Source organism: Castor canadensis, chromosome 2 (assembly GCF_047511655.1).
Source record: "Castor canadensis chromosome 2, mCasCan1.hap1v2, whole genome shotgun sequence".
Classification (NCBI taxonomy): Eukaryota; Metazoa; Chordata; class Mammalia; order Rodentia; family Castoridae; genus Castor; species Castor canadensis.
Genome location: NC_133387.1, coordinates 199,618,676 through 199,637,644, shown reverse-complemented (window position 1 = coordinate 199,637,644; position 18,969 = coordinate 199,618,676). Strand labels below are relative to the sequence as shown.

Sequence of the window (18,969 nt, the reverse complement as noted above, 5' to 3'; positions counted from 1 at the left end):
AATATTTGCTCAGAGAATCACTTGCCATCTCATGAAAAAGAGAAGGAAAATTTACACAGATAATTAGGGATATCACCTTACCCACCCATTCACTCTTTATTCATTAATATGTTTCACTTTACTTTATGCCAACCTTTTATTTTAAAGCATTGGAGTTTTTATAAATATGCAATAACGTCTATGCTTTTCACACCAATAATGGACAGGCAAGCCACAATGGAAATATCTATGGGAAAATTTGAAAGTAAGCCACTACTGCTAAGAGTTTGGGGAAAGAGAATGGTGAAGTAGTGTCTGACTGTGTTCTTCAAGGAAGAAGTGGATTGTGACTGTTGGAGAGTGAGGAAAGAGAAAATGCAATAAACCAGGGCACAGAGTCTGGCGAGAGTAATCACGCTAAGGCAATTCAGAAACTGTGAACGGAAGTTTGGCATGAACAATATACGCAATGGGATCTGTGTGTGTGTGTGTGTATGAGTGTGTGTGTGTACACAAAAGGAGAGAAATCTTGAAAACCCTTGAAAAGTATTATTACAAGTTTAAATTGGATTAATGTATGGATTAATGAACCGTGAGTATTTTGGAAATGGGAGTAAAAGTGACCAAGCACTCACCTTTGGATCATGTCCAGTGGTTGCTTAACAGGAAAGAAAAGAGAAGTGTGTTGATGGGTGAGACTGTGAATTTTGGGGGACTGTTCTTAAATCAATCTGGTTCAACATGCTCTGTGAGTCTACTCTTAAACTTTTTCAATTTATTATCCTTAAAACTATCAGAGCTGCACATTTTCTAGTTCTTAGATCTGATTATATATGGCAGATTCAGCAAATTCAAATCATTTATTTATCTATTGGCAGCACTAGGGTTTGAACTCAGGATCTCATGCTTGCTAGGCAAATGCTCTACAGCTTGAGCCACTCTGCCAGTTCTGAGCAAATACTAATTAAGTCATCTAAATTTGTTTCTTGCATACAGTGAAATCATGACACCAGAAAACTGCATAAAATTTTTAAATGTGATTTGTGAATCCAAGGAATCCTTAAGAAATTCTCTTCATTCCCACAAGTTTGACAAAGAAAGTAGAAGCGTGAATCCCATGCAAGACTGATCTCACAGCCATGGTCAGGGATCTCCAAACAAAAAGCTCCAGAGATGTTATTATTCATAGGTATTTTCAAAGGAACTTAAAGAGTAAACAATTGATTAAACCCAGTTGAATAATCTGTCTTCTATTTTTAGAAGGAGAATATAAACGGTATGAGAGTTTATCTGCCTAGTTTATTTTTCAAATAATTGTTAAGAAGTTCCTGAAACAATGATTTTGCAAACTCATCTTGCCGGGCTAAAATTTTTCGGAAAAGTGGTTTTGCTAGAGATAACAAAGATTGGTGGTACTAAATTTTTATCTTAAATCATAGTCACCTAAAAGCCTTATTAAAACACACACTGCTGGACCTTATCCCTAGAATTCAGAATATCTGGGCTGAGTCCCAAGAATTTGCATTTATTTGATGCTACATTTCTGAGAACACTTCGAGGATCACTGACATAAGTAGGTTTTAGTCATTAATCCCATTAATCTCTGTAGCTGGGGAAGGTTTCAGAGAGACTAAATATAACTGAATGCCAACAAAATTGTTTTAAAACAGCTCACATTTGTCAGTTTGTAATATTTGAGAAGTTTATTCCTTAAGAAAAAGATTGGATCTGTAATGTGCTATGTAGCTAACTCTAAGATATGCCCATTTTAGATTATTCCTCTAAACAGGAAAGAGATTTGTGTTGTGTTAATTACTAACTCAACACTGAATGAACAGAGTACAATTTATTCTGACTTTCCAGAGAATTTCTACATTATGAAAATAGATCAGTCAAGAACCATTAACACATACGGACCAGGGAGGATGAGCATTAGTTTTGGTTTACCGTGGTATACTTTGATACAGATTTTATCAACACATGCTGTTCTGTGACAATCTCATTTCCTTTTTCTTTTTCAGGACCTAATTTTCTCATGAGCTCTATGGTACACGTATCCCGGCTCTTACCAATGGGGGCTCACATTTATTTCACAAAAACGTGCACTGCCTGTAGTTAGCTGCTTACTTTTTCCATCCCAGAGGCTTAATAAGTGCTTAATAAGTGCTGCCCAGGCTCTGTCCTTTCCAACTCATTGTTGGAGCCAGAGTGAGTCTTTCCCTGAAGGAACCCTTCGGACTCACTGCTGGGCCTGAATCGCCCAGCTGCAGTGAATGTTGCCTTTGGGTTGTCTGCTTTGGTTTCAATTTCAAGGCCTGCAAGCTTTTCACCCTCAGGCTTTCCCTCTCCCTAGTCAGTTTCTGTATTAGGTTTTAAAGGCCTAGTGGTTTTAAACACTTTCTCATTGCAGTGTTTTCCTGTTTCATGCTTCAGTGACATGGGTGTGGGCTGCTGTTTCATCGATCTGATGCTCCCTGTTAAGAATTTCAATATTCCCTCTTCTGATTATTTTTTTATATTGTACTTTACTCAAAACCTTAAATCTATTCAGTAGTAAGCCACATAATAACTCTCTGTCTCTCTCTCTCCCTCCCTCCCTCCCTCCCTCTCTCTCTCTCTGTCACACATACACACAATCAAACTGCTTTCCAAATACATATTTTCTACTAGAGGAAATTGTATGCATACCTGCACCCTCATAACCAGCCAAGGTATTGGAAATAAATAAAAGGTGTGTAGTTATTTTAATGTAAAAGGAAATGAGCTTATTGGAAGGTATTCACACAGCTCACAGAAATAAAACACAGCTGAGAATCAGCTCCAAAAATAAGGGTAGGTAAAAGAAGTCAAAAGAAACTAGGCAGAGTGAAAGACAGCCATGCAAATATCAATAAAGCAGGCTGGGCAGGGAATTGTCAGTGAAGACTCTGGACCCTGCTGCTACCCTGAGATGTGCTGCCAGTGGGTCCTGATGCCACCACCAGGTACTAAAATGATTATTGAAAATTCCTCCATTTCAGTCACCTGTGTTATTTTTATGTCTTTGTGCTCCAGATGGAGACATCAGAGTGTCTGAACTTCCTCAATCCTCTGGGACTGGCTGCCAGGATCAAGGCACAAATTCAACAATTCTCCAGCCTTACTGGCTAGCATAGAGGGAGACGTGGCTCAAACCCATTCCAGGAGCACATGTCCCTGAACATCAGCCCTGATGCAAATTTTGTTTCCAACATTGGAATATTGGCAAATATTTACAAGAGTGTTATACATATAAACACTATCTTACACGTGTTCCTGTGGGTTTTCATTTCTGAATTAGTCTTTCCCTTAAGCAGAAAAAGAAAAACTTACAGGCTATTTGTCCAACTCTTTATTTTCTTGTTTCTCAACTCTCTTGGATTAGAAGATAAATTATGGGCACCACCTATAGGGAAAATTTCAGCTTATCACTAAAATGACAAGCATGGGCAGTGTGGAGAAGCACAATTTAATGTGGTCAAAGTTACCTTGAATTAGGCTGTCTCTTAGGATAGATGGTTGCCTTGCCTTTGAAATGCTTGAAGAATCTCACAGAACAGTGAATGTTCTTAAGGTTTCTTCAGTAAGCTGATACATTTGTCCTGAATTTTCTATTAAAAAGTCATTTATTTCTTTTTCAAGTTCTTGATATGCCTGTACTTCTGAACTATGTCTCCTCAAAAGTCAATATATAGCACACACAGTGCTATTTTATATTTTCCACAAACATGTTAAAAATTGACTTTGTAATCAATACTATCCTTTGCTAATTTCAAGATGGAAAGTGTCTCATTCTAAGTAAGCCTTTGGGAACAGGTAGACCATGCTTCCAGATAGAACAGAAACCCACTGTATCCTATAAGAGTGTGTAGGTGACCGAGCTCTACCTGCAAGATGAATGTTTGATTAAATTATACATGAATCAATTATGTATTTCACTGAAAATATTTTTAAGTAAAAGTTTTAATTACTACTAGTTTCCTCATTCAATAAATTTTTTAAGTGCTTTCTTGTGAGACACTGTTCTCAATGCTAAGAATAAAATACTGCAAAAGGAAAGGAAATCCAGATGTGTGGTAACATGTTCCTGAAATCCAAGCACTTGAGAGGCTGAATCAGAAGGACCTCAAGTTCAAGACCAGCCTGCTCTACATAGTAAGACACTGTCAAGAAAGAAAAGAAAGATAGGAAGGAAGGAAGGGAGGGAGGAAGGGAGGAAGGGAGGGAGGGAGGAAGGGAGGGAGGAAAGGGAAGGAGGAAAGAAAGAAGGGAGGGAAGGGAGAGGAAAGAAAAAGAAAGAGAAAGAAGGGGAGAAAGAGAGGAAGAAAGAAAGGAAGGAAGGAAGAGAAAGGAGGAAAGAAAGAAAGAATGGAAAAATCTTTACCATCCTAATAGTGCTTGTATCCTAATAGGGCTGTTAGATATCTGTGTAATAAATGAAACATAAATATTTTTATGACTATATTTTATGAACATGATCACGAATACTGAAGTATAGAAGGATTTGATAGAATTAGGGAAGAGAAATTGTTGAAATTTCACCTAGGGTAACCAGAGAAGATGATATTTAAGTACAGTTAGGAAAGACGCCATGTGGATAGAGGAAGCAGGGCACAAAGACGGGAAGAAAACACCTCCTTTCTTTTCCCTAAGAAGATATAGGAAGCGAGTTTGCTTGAGTCAATATCACTATTGAGGTGTGAGGGTGGTTCAAGATTTTTGCCAAGACTGGGTTGTGCTCTGTTTTTATCACAAGAGAATTATGAAGATAGAAGTTTGGTTCTGACGAATATTTAATAGCTCAACATTAATTCCTAGGTAGAAGGAAAATTATGGAGGGGGGAGCAGGCCAAGACAGAACATGGAGAATATTAAGAAGGCTACTAGAACACTGGAGGCATAGACAATGGGGACTTTGACAAGTTGGTGACAATGCAGGTGGTTAACTTCTGGATCTAATTTGCAAGTGGTGCCTACAGGCTTTGCTTACAATCTTGATAGTGGATATGAAGGGAAGAACCCTGATGAACCCAAAGTTCCCATTCTCGGAAGACAGTTTCCCTTCATGGCCACGACATACGATGAAGGTAAAGCAGTGGATGGAAAAAGAAGGAGGTTCGTTTTTCATACATTGAGCTCGTGTTTGATACTAGACTGCTTAAGAAGATTTGTCAAATTATTGTTTAGATATATACAAGCCTAAAATTCAGGGACAAGGTCTAAGTTAGATATATATAAACGTGAGAGCTGTATGCATGAAAATAATAGTTCAAGTTACATTTTATTGCTGCACAAGTATGCCCCAAACTAGCAGAATAAAGGACAATTTTTTTCTTATAATTTTAGAGTTAAAGAAATCAGGATTTGTAGACCTAAATAAGATGAATGATACACACATCAGATGTTAAACACCAGGAGTGAATCTTGGCTCCTGAAGACCCCGTCTTCACATCTCACAGATCTATGTCCTTCACATCCTCCCTGAGTTGTCCACTCCCACGTCTCTACACCCTTTGCTGTGTGGCTTCTCTGTTAGCTTCCCCCACTTGGCTAGTTCCCTTTTTCTGTCCAGAGTCTTCCCTCATTGTCATTAATCAAGGATTGGCTCTCTTCCAGTCATCTGAGAGGAGGGAAGGAATAAATGTGAATGGGCAAGGTGCCACAGAACTCAGACATAATGGGTTCAGGACTCTTTAGACAACTCTAAATGATGGGGATTGAATGGATGTTGGAGAGAAAGGGCAACTTAGGGCAGTGGCAGTTTATAATTTTATACATGTTACAAATTCTTGTTTAAGAATGGAAACAATTATTTGTGCTTTTTTCTTTTTCCAATTAAGTTAAATTAATGAAATCAAAGCAATTGCCCTTCAATTATCTGAAAATTCAAATAAATATATGCATACAACATTATATGAGTTTTAAAAGGCAAAATAATATATGGCTTCCTAGTCCTTCATTATACTACCAATGAACTGTTTTAGTCTAATTATTACTAAAATAGCATGGTATGTGACTCTTGTAAAAATAATTCACATGAAGAAGTAGAAACACAGGTGAATATAGTTCACATAATGTATCAAATCCATGTAATCTGGTCCTCTGTTAATTTCTCTAACCATTTGATTTATTGACAAATTGTTGTCATATCATTTTAGGATTTTCCCTTATAATGCTAAAGGTCATACAGAGAAACATCTTATAATATTCTCTGCATTTTCTAACCACCACCTTCATTTCACCCATTGCCCATTTAGTCCCAAATTTCAGGAATCCACAGTAAGGTTTTTTCCATCCATAATATTTTTTCTTTCTTGATCCTTTGTAAAGGTCACAAGTTCAACTTTTTGTAGAGTGTAAGCAGTTAAAACAAATGTCAAAGTCAGGTACTTTTGAGTTACATGTGAATTTACCCATGTGTCTTGCAAAAGTGTTCTGAAATGTGAATATATATATAATATAGAGAAATATTTAATATGTAGTATCTGTATTTATATGTCTGTCTACCTACCTATCTATCTGTCTTGACTAGATGTGGTCTGTGGATTTTCTATTTCGCAACCCTTTGCATAATCTCTCATGTTTTTTGTTTCCCAGATTAAATACTATTTCTTCCCACCTCTCTATATTCTAAAAATTCAAACATTTCACTTTTCATCATTATTTTCAGTTTTCCTCTATAAGATTAATCTTTACTGAATGAGTGAGAGCCAAGGAAAATCTCTGCCCCCTTCCAAGTACTTTTCTTTCACACGTATTTGTGTAAGGCATTGTTCAATAACCAAGTAGAAGTTACTCAGACATGTCAAACACATGTCCCCATAGTTTACCAAACACATATGCAGTGTTTACAGGCATGCAGGAACTCTCTCTCTCTCTCTCTCTCTCTCTCTCTCTCTCACAATAGGAATACTGGAGTAAGTAAATGATGTTTATTCAAGTCTACCAGTCCACTGAAAGAGGGCATCTAGAATCAGACCTAGTGTACATTTAATGTAGCCTTGGGAGAAATAAATAAGTCTTCCTCCTAACTACCTACATCTCTCCCTCCCTGCCCGCCTAACTCTGTGCCTCCCTTCCGTCCTCTCTCCTTTCCATCCTTCTTTCTTTCTTTCACCCTGTGTCTTTATTTCAGAGACACACATTTGTAGTGGTAGTTTGGGGCTGTAAAGTAAGTCATTTAATAATTTAAGGGTGGAGTCATGCCTCAAGTTGTAAAGCAACTGCCTGGTAAACCCTGAGTTCAAACACAAGTACTGCCAAAAAAATAAAACATTAAAAGCATATTAGTACAAGGGCTGGTAGGACTTATCTATTAAACTGATGGGTAGGCCATATTAATAAATTTTCCCTGGACTTTCTTGTTCTTCATTATCATGGCAACTAGACAAGAGCTATTACTTTACAAAAAGCCTAAAGCATTGCTTAGTAGAAAGAGAAATGTACTTCATTTTACCTCCCTAGGCTTTGTGAATCTCCTGGTAAAAGTGGCTTCTTTACGGTGTCTGCTACTAGCAGGCATTTTAAGTTGATATAGTGCATTTCAAGCCTTTTTTCTGAGCAAAATGTATATAGGATATGATAACTAATTTTGTTTTTCATTTACGGTTCTGACTAGTCAGTTCTATGTTCTTTCAACACACTCGGAGTTATCATGTGGAATTTGTACACCCTTACATTCTCAATAAAAGCGCTGATGGAGCTCTTACTCTTAAATTTTATTGATTTTCCTGTCACATCTTATTTTCAATATATATTCTGAGTTCTAGTCTTTCTATTAATATTTCTGATAAAATCCCTCCACAATTTTAATAATATCAGTTCCAGTGGACTTGCATTCTTTTCTCATCAAGGGATTCTACACATTCTCAAACTTTCTTTTGTACGTAGGAGATAGGTCAAGTTTGAAGATAATTCCAGTAAGGTTATTACTGGTTGTACAAATGCAACTTATGATTATAGTAATTGCTCATAAATTCATTGAAGTGTTGGAATTAGTAGCTCATAAATTATGAACCCAAGCTGTCACATGTAACTCAAAAGCAATTTCATAATAAGATATAATTTCATATATGTTGTCTGTTTAGTGATTTGAACTTACATTAGAATATTGAAATTCAGCATTAGAATTCAGTCTACTAGAATGGTTCTTTTAAGTTTAGTTATGTTCGAGACTATATGAGAAACACATATTGGTTTAAACCTTATACTGGTAAATATGGGTGTTTATGGATAAACTGTTGGTAAAGAAATAAGCAATTTTATTTAATCAGGTACAAAATTCCCCAACAAATCCAAAGCTATGTTGTCACATCAGAATATCACAATATCATGGACTTGCTATAAAATATAATAAAATGGTTGGAAATATCTGACAGAGATGTGTACAACCTTAAGTATAAATATGAGTACAAGATGTACCTTATTTGAAATGTTTTTTTCTTATAAAAATCTACAGTCCCATAGGCTATAGAAAGTCTGCCAAGCACAGAACTGGAAACCAAGTGACACTAAAGCTACCATGGCTGGAAAGATGACTGTGTTCTGATTAATAATTAATGGACTTATAATCAGGCCAGTCATTAGTATTAAGAAAATGTGCTACTAGAAGATTCGATTGGTCATAGACAGGGAAGAAAAAAATGACGTTGATATGTGGATTTTTTTCTTTCATTATGCAGAAGCAGCACAAGCAATTTACTCAGGGACATAGAGAAGAGAAAAAACAATTCAGATAATGCATCAATTGAGTTTTAGTATTGTGTCATTATAAAAAATGTGTAACTAATAAAACTTGATCTTTCTGCTCTTACATTAAGATCTATACCCAGATAGTATTAAGTTCAAAAGAAACAAGCACATAATTCAAAAGTTCTCCAAAGGAACACATCTTCAATGAGGATTTTTAAAGAGAAAGCAAACAAGGTGCATATGAAAAAAATGCCTTTTATTGATCTTTTCCAACGGCTTGCACAAGAATACCCTTCTAAACTCCAGTCCCTCTGGAAATCCCGCCTTCCGCAATCATAACCCATCTCAAATTCTGAGTTTTTACCCTTTTTTAAAAGTAGTTTCACATAAACAAAAATCAGGTCAGATATTCTAGACATTGTCCATTCCACTCCTAGCCTATTAACTTCTAGGACCCTTAGGTAACAACCAAGAAATTCTCCTCTGATGGCAGCATGGAAAGAGAAGGTTGTGAATATCATACTTTTTGTTCAGATTTCAGTATTGCTGCATGTGAAAAGCTGGTGTCATTCTTTCAGCCAAAAGATTAATAAAATTTGCAAAGGAATATCTTCATAAATAGAGAAAGACTTGGGTGCTGCGTAGATTTTCGTTTCGATCTGACTTTACAAAATTATATAATCTCTGTGAACTCATAAACTGCAGGCAGATGCAGTAATTAATAACTCCTATTACTGTGGACTCAGTTGGAGAACTTTGGAACTTTACTGGAACTATTCAAGATTAGGAAGAAAATCCATGATAATTTTGGAGTGAATTATCTTTTGAAAATGAGAGTAACACACACACTAAGACTTCACTGATGGCTTCAGCAGATTTAACTAAATGAAAATGACTCCATACAGTAGTCAATATTGCATGGAAACAGGCAACCTCACCTGATGAAGAAAATCCAGAGAGGACAATTCTGACTGGTTAGCATATGAAAAACAACACATGTGCCAGTCTTTTAGAGATAGGACAAGTGAGGTGGGGTAAGCTGCATTATGTCTCAACAAATACTTTTTTACAATCCATTACTATTATGTAGATACATTTTTTGGTGAGCCAACAAAATATTTTGACCATTCAACTAGATACCTGTGTTATGACAACTTATGTCAGCAGGAATATTTAGCACAGGTATGACATATGGAAAGGCAGGAACCTAGGAGCCAGTGCCAGCTGTCTGCATAAGACTCTTGAACAGTTTTCAACCAGAAGTATGAGAAAACTTCTATAGTATAACACCAGAAACTGACTGAATGGATTTAGATTTGACTGGTGGTAACAACCAGTGAGAGTTATGATAGATAAAAATATTTGTCTAAGCTCAATAATCCTATCATTTTAGTGTGCTGCTTTTATATGCTTGTTACCAATGGAAACCAAGAGAAAACGAAACCCAAAAAGATTGTGTAACTCACTCAAGATTGCCTACCTAAGAACAACAGAGATGGGATTTAGATGGAGTTTGATGTAGGTGTTAATGTTCTTAATAATTATATAGAACCTACCTCTCAAGCAGAAGACCCCACACACTAGCACAAATGATCAATAATAAGGGTGGATTTAGCCACTGAAAGTCATGAACTAAATTTATTGTTAAAAATGAAAAGAAAGCTGGCCGTGCAACCACACATCCTGCATCTGAGACTGGATTCTACCACTTACCAGCTGGGTGGTATCTATGAGCTATGCGAGTCAGTAAACCTCTCTTAGAAGATAATGAGGTGGGTGCAAAATTGGCATAATATTTAATAACAGAATTTTTATGAGGAGTAAAGGAAATAATTTATTCAAAGCATTTAGTTGTTAGCCTGATTATGCTCAATAATTACCAGGAATTCTTATGTATTATTTAGTAGAATATAACACAATGTATAAGATTATAAACAATATTATTTGAAGATTGGGCATATTTATATTGATATAAGAAACCCAGGTAGAGATTAAAATTATTAAATTTGGAACAGAGTTCCAGTCTGGGCATCTTGGTTGGCAGGTCTGTGGCATAGAGAAAAATTGTAGAGGCATTGATGATAGATGACATAGCTTAGTGAGTAAGGGCAGCGTGAAGGGAAGAGGATAGAGACAGCAAAGGGCAGGTCCAGTGTAACAGGGTCAGTCCACCCTGTGCATAAGCAGTCAGGATTATCCATCATGGACAGTGGAATTTAAAATCAGTAAGATCTACTTAGAGGCCAGCCCACGGGAAAGAAAAAAAAAAAAAGCAGTTACCAAGAACCTGTCTTCAAGAATGAGCCAAACATGGTGGTGTGCGCTTGTGACCCCAGCTTCTCAGGAGGCCATAGGTAGGAGAATTGTGGTCCTAGGCTGGTCCGGACAAAAGGTGTGAGGCCCTGTCTGAAAAACTAACTTAAGTAAAAGGACTGGAGATATGGCTCAAGTGGTAGAGTGCACACATAGCAAGTGTGAAGTCCTGATTTCCAAACACCAGTACTGCAGAAAAATTTATTTCAAATAAAAAAAAAGAAAACTTGAAGTCAATCTGGTTTTTATCATCATCACCCACCAACAATTCTACACAACACATTGATAAAAATTCAAGGAAGACTTGCTCCATTTACAGTCCACCAACTATTGATAAGAGATGTTTAAATCCAGAGTCCTCAAAAATATCAAAGTGAACATGTTGTGGAGTCATTTGGGAAGGAAATTAGCAAGAGGTGGTAGGAAAAAATAAAAGAGATGAAAAACTTGTTCAGGTTACTTGGAACAAAGATTAGGAAAGAGCTCTACATTGTCATGGTAATGAAAGACAAGGGACAGGGTGGTCACAAGGTCACCTAGTCCTCTAGGTGAGGACTTGCGGAACTTTAGGAAAGACAGTTTTGGGTAAGGAGGTTGAAGCAAGGATTCTGGGGGATGAAAAATAAGGAGCTGTAGCAGCCAGACACAGGAGCTTTCAGGAAACATTTCCCAAGCAACCTAAAGAGAATAATGACTAGAGGTGGTTCATTGCTTTGAGCAGCTGATTCTTGTTTTACGTGGCAAGAGACATAAGTATGTATGTGAAGCCCGAGGAATTCCAGCAGATTCCAGAAAGAAGATTGGGGAAGATCTTCAAAGGACTCAGATGAAACGAGAACTTCCAGTCAAGGAATGCAACTGCATTATTTACATTCCAAGTCTCCGAAATTATATAAGACAAGGCAACTTCCTTACTCAGAAATGCATAAATTCTAAGAATCTGAGCCAAGAGAATATTTAAAACTCCCTAAATAAATAAATATACAGATGCCAGTATGCATACATGCATGCATATAGAAACTGTATGAAGCCCTACACATTAAAGGAGTCATAATTCATGATAGCTCCAACCACAAAAGCAATCTCCTGTTCTCCTCTTGCCACCTTAGGTCCCTTCAGAAAATATTCCCTTAGCCTACAACATATATTTTACTTAAAGTCTCCTTTTTTGCCTTTATATGAAAACATACAGGGCTCTAATTATGAGCAACAAGTTTATGACTTTTGTAATACTACTAGAATTGTAAAAAACTGGAGTCTCTGATGTCAGCAGATTTGTAAATAAGTGTCACAAGTCAGATACAGTCAGGTATGTTAGCAAATCCATGCAGATCTGGGGTAGGGTACATAATTCCCAGGAGTCCGAGCCTTACAGAAATCTCTGCAGCTGTGAGTCCAACATGATTGCTGCCAGCCAAACACTCCAAATAAAGAAGTGCGGAAATGTAAAATACACACACAGGTACCAAACCAAGGACTTACCATGGAAAAGTTAGTATTTCACCCAATACTTCATATTACAGATGGAAATAACATTTTGAGTGGGTTTGTTTTTATAAAGTATATTATTAAAATTAAATTTTCCTCCTTGTTTTTAGTTTGCTCATATGTGTCTGATATATAGATCTACCTAGTAGGTAGTGCTGCTCTAGACTCTATCCAATAAATGTGGAGCAAACTGATAAATATCCTACATATTGCAGTCTGTATAAATATGGATGTGTTCAATCTGTGTGCAGTGTTTTCACGTTTTCTACTGTCACCACCGTAAGAGGGGTTCTAGAACAGAGTCACCTCTCTAGGACTTCCAACATGTCAAGTCTGGGCCACTCCTCCCAAAGAAAGAAACAGAAATAGTGGTGAAAAGGCAAGAAAGAAGTTTAATCAACATAACTCTGTTGAGAGGACTAACATGATTAAACATCTCAGGCCATCTTAGGGGCTGAGTGGGACAATTGTGACAGGGCGAGAGGAATGCATGATGAAGCAGTCTTGGTCAATGTGGTCTGGGTGATCACTGTCTCGGTTCTGGTTCTGCAAGGTGGCTCAAAGAAGGAGGTTCTATTGCTTGAAGGAATAATCTGATTCTTGTGAGATGATTGCTCCTGCTCAGGGGTGATCTCATCACAAGTGGTCTGTCTGCAGACTCTGCTGCTCCTGGAATCCAGGATGACTGCAGGTTTAGGACAATGGCTAGAGACTTTTAAGTGTCCTTTGGGGGCTCTGGAATAGGGTATTATAAAAGTTGAAATAAAGTACTCAGTTTCTCTTGTTTTTGTGTCTTTAGCCTTGAAGGGGTTTAGATCGGTGAGGTATCACCTGGGTTTTGATAGTCACTCCTGAGTGACTAACATGCCGAAGTGCAGAGTTAAGCAGGAGTATGCCCAAAGTTTTCAGACAAGTGTGACAGATGCAAAATGAAAGCTATTATCCTGCTTTTAGCTACACCCTGTGGGCCGGAGGGAGGAGTCAGTGTTTTTTTTGCAAAGAGCATTTCTATGTACCTGTTATAACATCTCATAAATTAGGGTGTGTGTGCATCTGTGTGAATTCTAATGGCACTTTACTCGTTGATTTCATTTATTGAAAACTCACGGATTACGCAGTGCTGTTGGGTACTGCTAATTGCTGCGTTAAATTCCTTGCAACCTAGAGTACCACTAATTCAAAGGCAAACTATTGATTTCCAGTGAATCACCCATTTATTCAGATAGTCAGTTTTCATGTATGCCCCTGTCGCTTTGCAACTCTCCCAAACCAAATTATAACCTGTGAACTCTTCTGTCAATGTGTTCTTAGGACTTGTCTTCTGTTGTCTCTTCAGGAACTCTTGACATCATCTGCCAACATAGCAGTGCCTGGGGAATTATTTGACATTTATTCCTAGCACACGCTTACAACTCTATTTGTAGCAAATCCTAAAATGTAACATTCCTATATAAACAACATATAGGAAAAGGAAATATAAGCCAGATAAATGTGTGGATTGTTCAAAAGGGATTTCATCTGGAAAAGAGCACAGATTTTGAGAACAGAATCAAAAATCATCTGTTAGTTCAGAAGTAATCGAATCTCAACAGAGACTTCTTTTGTGTATTGAAAGTAAGAAGCGAGGTGTTTATGTATGTCTCTGTCCCTTTATTTGGCACTTACATCACAAGTGTAGTTCTCATAGTCTTTCTATCATTCACCTAAGCCCATGTTTCATGATTAAGTATGTATAAAACTGCCAGAGTCCTTGTTAATACATTTTATCTCCTTTTGAGTATATCAAAGTTATATTTATGGACTGAAGTCTCAGCTCAGTGGTATGAGTTACCTAAGATGCTTGAGACCAGGCTTCCAACCCCAGCACTGCCGAAAGAAAAAGGAAAAACAAAATCCAAAACATTTCATGAAAACCATAAAGTGTGTGGCATCAAAAAGGGAGGAGTAAATTTGCACTCACTTTAAAAACTGTTATTAAAAAAAATGTGTTAAATAGGATGGGTCGTTTTCATTAAAATTTATCTTATGATATTTTGGAAAGGGTCTTTTTGATTTCTAACATTACATTCAAATGAAATGACGAGTAGGTGTTAATTTGATAATTTTGAAATATATATTTCGTATTAAATAAATAGTATTATTCTCAAAGTCTAAATTTTAATTAAATTTCTGACATAGTTTTTAGAACTTAATGATAATTTGCTTTTTAATTTGTTTCCTATAATAAAATATTAGAATATTACAGCTAGTAAAAAAGTTTATTATGTTCATTAAGATATACTAAAATAAACCAGAATGACCCTAATATTAAATTTTTCAATTTTTTAATGAAATGCCTCATAGAGTCCATGTTTCCTATTATAGATTAACATAAAGTCGCAAAGTAATGATATACATGAAAAATAGACAATATACAGTGTACTGGGAAGCCTTCAGCTTCAGGATGTTCATATGAAATTCTGTCTGCATTAAAGGCGTGCAATTTTGTCTCGGAATGTGCAAAGCAAAAAAATAAAAACATTTTTATAGTAAGTTGCCCTTACAGCTATCCTACAAATAGCCTTTTTGCTGTATTTATTTTAAGAGTCATTATTGCTTATATTAAGTACCTATTAATATATTAGTATTAGGGTATTTGGACTAGAATAAGATCAATAAGAATTTCTACATTGAATGCAAAGGAAAATTGTCCATTACTTGTAGATGCAACAGTTTTAGGAAGCTTATCTTCAACAGGTAAATAAATACCCAATAAGGATAAGGGATTTTAATAACTGTTGTGTAAAGATACTTCCTCAATGACACATGCTCTGTAGTGTCACAAACACTACCTAGAAAGGGAGCCTAATTGCCACAGCTCTTGGGCTCAGAAACCCAGTCCTCATATTGGCAGAAGCCACAAGTCCTATCCACTGCGTCTGCCACAACACAAAGCACAGCAGGAACACTAGGCAGAGCACTTCCTGAGAAGCACAGTACTTTTCTAAAGGAATTCATGTATGAGATGTTTGATACACTGTGAGAACTTTTGAAAATGCCACAACGAATCCTAACCCAGCACAACAATAAAAAAACAAACAACAACCAAAGGTGACTGTGAATCAGGGTGTCCCATCATTCTCAGAACAGTCATAGAATGTTCTAAGGACAAGGATCTCCGACCCAAATCTTCCTTCCCTCTCTTCTTCAAAAAGATCAGATCTTTAGATTAACCTGCTTCTTACTTAGACTTCTTCCAACTTCTTTTCCATCATAGGCATTTTTATTTTTCCTTATCGCTTGCACATGAAATTCTGTCTTGGCATCTCTTCAAAAATCCTTAAAAACACACAAACATTTTGTTATCTTTGGAGTTCACGGGAAAGAACTTAGAAGTCTCTCTACAGATTTTTAATTTAAAAAGCACCCCATAGCATTTGAAATCCACTTGACATACACAGTCAGAAAATGTGTCAGTATTATCAAGAAGAACAGATCGTAACGTAGCTCAAGGCAGCTCCACATTTTTATTTTCCTTCTTTTTCAAAAGCTATTGTTCTTCTAAAATAAATATTGGCAGCTTTGCCAGTGGAGACTTGTGCAAGGGAAACAGGCAATCACTGCAAACAAAACCAGAGCTAAAATTTTCCTTAGATCTCAGTCTGAAAATAGAAAGATATTAGGGTCATCTTTGTCATTGAAAGACAAGAATAAGACATATGTAGGCTAGTGCCAAGTGAAGGAAGAAAGAGGGCCACAGGAAGGAGATATTTTAAAGTATTCAGAAGAAGAAAATCTGAAAAAAAAAAAACCTTGGTAATTCAGGGAAGATTTCAAGACAGTACTTTTGGAAACTCATATTAACTTTAAGACTTCAATTTCTACCTACATAGAAGGCCATACTCAATAACTTGTAATGTCTTAATATAAAGTCTAACTCCAATACTATATGATGCATTTGTTAATTTATTAAGTATTTACATAATGTCTTTTATGTGCCTACTTTCTGATAGGTACTAGGATATAAGACAGGCAATTAACAACTGTAATATAATGTCATAAATACTCTGAGGAGCATTGCCTACAATGCAACGGAGACATTTAATTAGTTTATGTGAGAAAAGTCACGAAAGACATTTCAGATGAAGGAATGCATGGGTGGAGGTAAGAACTTAGTTCAGTTCCTAGTTTTTGTAGCCCAGAGCAGGAGGCATCTACACAGCAGTGGATTTAAGAGTATCAAAACATCAGGACACAGTCTTCAGCAGATATCAGAAAGTAGCTTGCCTTGACCAAAGGAGCTGGTAACAGGTCAGGATGAGTAGGGGGGGAGACACAGGCCGCTTCTCCAAACCCTTGGCAAACAAGAATTTCACAATCAAAGCCATGAAGAGCCACAGGAGAGTTTTACTAAGTAGATGCACAGTTACTTTCAGCTTTCAGAAAGAGCACTTTCAATATGGTGACACAGAAGTATGTGAAGACTAAGGAGAAATACATTACAAGTATACACAAAATAAAACGGTTGATTGAGTATATTTTGTTTGGCTAAATAAAAAAATGGAAAAATACATGCAATTTAAGGTTCTATAATTTTAAGTATAATTTTTAACCAATCTGAGCTCCCTAAGAACTTATGGCTTTAGTGAATGAAAGAAGAAATCTTTGACTCTTTCTCTGGATTCTCACCTTGTCTCAGTCATAGTAGCAAAAGACAGCTCCCCTCATTAGTTGGCATTGTTCATGGCACTTGGCAATGATTCTTCAGACAGCAGACATAGGAAACTGACATGGTTGAGGGTTATTGCTAGACTTTGTTAAAAGCCATCAGAGTGGAATCATTTGACAACTGAGTTTTTCAGAGTTGATATTCAGATAAATAGGTGTGTGTATTTTTCCCTCTTAATGCAATGTTGGATAATTGAGTATATCTCCGCTTCCAGGTATTTCTTTATACTATATTTCTGTGAAATTTTCCGTGGAACACTTTATCACTTGGAAGTGATCCAGGCTTAGGGTCAGAGGGAAAAGGAAGTTTAAGTGAACCTGACGTGTGAGTTAGGAAAAAAGTGAGTGAAGATTAATTGCAAAGAAAATCTGTAAATTCAGTTCAAATATTCCCTCCTTCATTTTCCCTCCAAGCTATCAGTTGGCTGCTTAGATTTCTGAAAGTCTTGGTATCATCTGGGAACTTATATTCCTTGCATGCTCTATCATGATTATCTCTTTTTTAGTGATTGCTCCTTACTGTGATACTGAGTTTACAAGTCAGTCCCTCCAACGAAAGACAAGTGCGCAAAGAGCAGAAAGTGGGTGTTTCCATGCATTTATCCCCAGCAGTGCACATCAACCAATGCCTGAAATACAGGTACTTACCCAATTTATTTATTTTAGAATACACAACTTTATTTGTCACTGTTTTTTAAGAAAACATTTTTGACAACTTGCAAATGGTCTGTTTCTTATATATACTTGCTCCTTATCCTTTTACTTTGTCTTCTAGAAATTACCATATGTGCATGCAAACCTCACCAGTACACTCTACTTTGGCAAGTTCCTGCTGCACCAATGCTCTGCATACTGCAGTGAAATAGTGCTAAAGTGGAACCCCCAGGCTGGTCCTGGCTTCAGCAGGGAAGTATTTAATTAGCCATTTAACTTAGGTGGAAGGGACAGAGCTCCTTCTCCTGCTAATGAGGTCTGCCCTGCCAGCCAGCCATGCTGGTTTCTATCCTCAGGCTGCCTCTCTCCCACACAGCTGGTGAGCAGGCTGTTTAAGGAGCACTTGGTCCCCACTGGCATGAAAATGTTTTCCCCAAGAGCTTTGCTGGCCATGTTTTGGCCAGTGTCTTCCTCCTGACAGCTTCAGACCCGGTTGTAACTCCAGAAGCTCTCTCCTGCCACTGGCTACTTACTTTATGAAGGGATCACCCTTCCCATCTTCCTTCTCTTTTTGCTGGGATCTCCTTCCTTCTCTCCACAAAATTTGCATACAAGATAGTTTGGTTTCATCTTTAGGTTTCTTTAAAATAATTTTAACTATGTTCAGGAACATAGTTTTCCAATATAAAATTTTGCTTGCTTTCTTTTCATTAATAAAACTGCTAGCAATTCAGAAACATTGGAAAAAATAAAGTGAAGAAGAGCACTCTAAGCCCTAATCTCCAGACAGAACCATCTTTAGCATCTGGCAAGCTACCCCCAGGGGCTTCCACACATGTGCAGATAAGAAATATTACAGAGATGCAGATAGGAATAGGCAAATAAACTTCTTCAATGACTGAGATCTTTACGTGTGTATATCATTAAATAAAAATATGTATGATAGTTTTGTTTCTTGTTTGTATGCTATGACTGGATTTCCAATTTTTAAACCTCAAATATATTTTCAATATGACAAAGTACACCCACAATTTCAAACTAAAAATCTTTCCAATGCCAGGTGCCAATGGCTCACGCCTATAAGCCTCAGGAGGCAGACATCAGGAAGATCACTGTTCA

General features: G+C 36.9%; 1 protein-coding gene across 1 annotated transcript in view; it reads left to right on the top strand.

Annotated features, from left to right (window-relative positions):
• Cntn5 (contactin 5) overlaps positions 1 to 18,969 on the top strand; it is a 1,105,069-nt gene that overhangs the window by 23,042 nt on the left and 1,063,058 nt on the right. The window lies entirely within an intron of this gene.